The sequence below is a fragment of the Mirounga leonina genome, unplaced genomic scaffold (assembly GCF_011800145.1).
Source record: "Mirounga leonina isolate KUSES-001 unplaced genomic scaffold, KU_Mleo_1.0 Mir_115, whole genome shotgun sequence".
Classification (NCBI taxonomy): Eukaryota; Metazoa; Chordata; class Mammalia; order Carnivora; family Phocidae; genus Mirounga; species Mirounga leonina.
The window spans coordinates 85080827-85083353 of record NW_023270268.1 but is presented as its reverse complement, the minus strand read 5'-3'; the positions used below and the strand labels follow the sequence as shown (position 1 = coordinate 85083353).

Genomic DNA, 2527 nt, shown 5'->3' with positions numbered 1-2527 from the left:
CTCATTCCTGTCGGTCCTTGAGTCCCCCCAGCTCTGCCCTGAACCGAACCATGCCTACTGTGTGTGTCCCGCCCCCTCAACGTCCCAGGGCTCCCCGCTCCCGGGCACCGACAGGAGACTTCTGCCAGAATCTTGTCGTCTTCGCACTACATGAAATCTCTGATCATATGTTGATACCGTCAGTGTTTCCAGAAAAGGAAGAGGCAGTGTCCACACAGAGGCCAGTCGCTGGAATTAGTGGCTGATGGGCTCATTCTCCAGGAGAGTTTTGTGAACTGTGTGAGTCCCCACCTGGTGGGCAACAAGGAGCAAGAGGAGCTGACCTGATGATTTGAGACCCACCAGCTCCCCAAGATGGTTGGAGCAGAGGAGTATACACACCAAGCAGGACCTTCAGCCAGGACAGCCTCACTTGCCCTCAGTCTTGGCATTGACCCCGAAGCTCTTCCAGGACTGGCATCATGAGGGGTTGAGTGGTTCCAATGTGGGTGGTGGCCTCTCCTCTTTCCGTTTTTGACTTTTTGTTCTTAAAAACCACATTCCAAACGAGGGAAATGAAACTACTAAAGACTCTCCCCCAGCAGCCACCTGACGAGGGGCAAGAGAGTAATTCCCAGTTAAGGCCCCAAAGGAAATCCCCTCCCTGTCATGTGCTGGGGCCGGGAGAAGTGGGGGAGGCCCTAGCTCACTGCTTGGCCAGGCCCAGCCATCGAGGTAAAGGGCCAGATGGTCGGGCTGTCGCCTGGGCGGAGAACCCGAAGCAGAGTGGAAAACACCACAGGTGGAGATCTCGCTGGGGAGGCTTCCCAGAAGAGGGGTGCCCAAGCCTTGGGGATGGGGAGGGTTGGGGTAGGCAGAGGAGAGACCATTGCAAGTAAGGGAGGTCTTACTTGTACGACCCTACTGTACAGGGAGTATAGAGTGGGGAACATTTGTTCTGTGTTTAGGGAAATTGTGAGCAGATCGGACTGGATGAAACCCACTCTCTCCCAAGATGCAAAAAGGAAAGAAGGCGAAGAGGAAGAAGGTGGCCCCAGCCCCTGCTGTTGTAAAGAAGCGGGAGGCCAAGAAGATGGTCAGTCCCGTGTCTGAGAAAAGGCCCAAGAATCTTGGCATCAGACAGGAAGGACATCCAGCCCAAAAGGGACCTCATTTGACAAATGGCCCCGCTACATCTGGCTGCAGCAGTAAAGGGTTATTCCCTATAAACGTCTAGAAGTGCCTCCCGGGATTAACCAGTTCACCTAGGACATGGACCACCAAACAGCTACTCAAATGCCTAAACTAGCCCAGAGACAGAGCAAGAGAAGAAGCCAAGATTGTTGGCCTGGGCTAAGAAGCCGCCTGTCTTTTGAGCTGGGGTTAATACTGTCACCACCTTGGTGGAAAACAAGAAGACGCAGCTGGTAGTGATTGCACATGACGTGGATCCCACTGAGCTGGTTGTCTTCCTGCCCGCCCTGTGGCATGAGATGGGGGCTGCCTATTGCATTATCAAGGGGAAGGCCAGGCTGGGGCGTCTGGTCCACAGGAAGACCTGCATCGCTGTTGCCTTCACACAGGTTAACTCGGAAGACAGGGGAGCTCTGGCTAAGCTGGTGGAAGGTATCAGGACCAATTACAATGGCGGATATAATGAGATCCACCATCACTGGAGAGGCAACGTCCTGGGTCCAAAGTCGGTGGCTCGCATTGGCAAGTTGGAAAAGACAAAGGCTAAAGAATTGGCCACCAAACTGGGCTGAGTGTACATGTTGAATTTTCTGGACATAAAATTAATAAAAGTTCTCTTTCAAAAAAAAAAGACTGGATGAAACCCACTTGTAGACACATGCTGAACTATGGAAGGTAACAATGAAGAGAGGCGGTAGGCACTGCTGGAGTTTTCTCTCCCTCTCCCTCTGCCCCCTGAGCTCCCCCCCACCCTGCTCACCTGCACACACACACCTCTCTCTAAAATAAATAAATAAAAATCTTTTTAAAAAAAGAAAAGAAATATTTCTGAGTTAGAGTCAGCAGAAATGGGTGACCAGTTGGATGTGAGTGGTGGTCTTCAGGGGCTGGACTGCCTGGATGCAGATGCATGAGGCACCTGGACTTTCTTCTCCAGTTGAGAAGTGCCCAGCTCCTTGCTTTCACCTCAGGTCTCCTTGGAAATGCTGGTGTCCTACTTGACACTAAACTTGGCTTTGTTATACAGTTGAGCAGGAGATGGGTACAGACTCCACAACACATGGAACAGGCTCAAAGAAAAAGCACATAGTCCCCCAAATTCTCAGCATCCCAAGGAGGGATGTGCTTGGCTAGGGCAGGGCTGGATGCATCATCGGTTGCGTTCCAGAGGAAGTACCCTGATGCCCTCTGCCTCAAGCAGCCTGCATGGGAGGGGGTCCGATCCTGAGCTATGCAGTCAGGGTACAGTCTTGCTGGCATGAAAAAGTGCTGTTTTCAGGGGCAGAGCAGCATTGATTTGACCTGGAAGTCTTAGGTCCTTTCAGCTTGCTCAAGACGAGAGGGAGAGCTGTTG

At 52.2% G+C, this 2527-nt stretch overlaps 1 pseudogene; it reads left to right on the top strand.

Moving 5' to 3' along the window:
* Positions 1-994: 994 nt before the first annotated feature.
* On the top strand, positions 995-1798 carry LOC118000522 (annotated as a pseudogene).
* Positions 1799-2527: the final 729 nt, after the last annotated feature.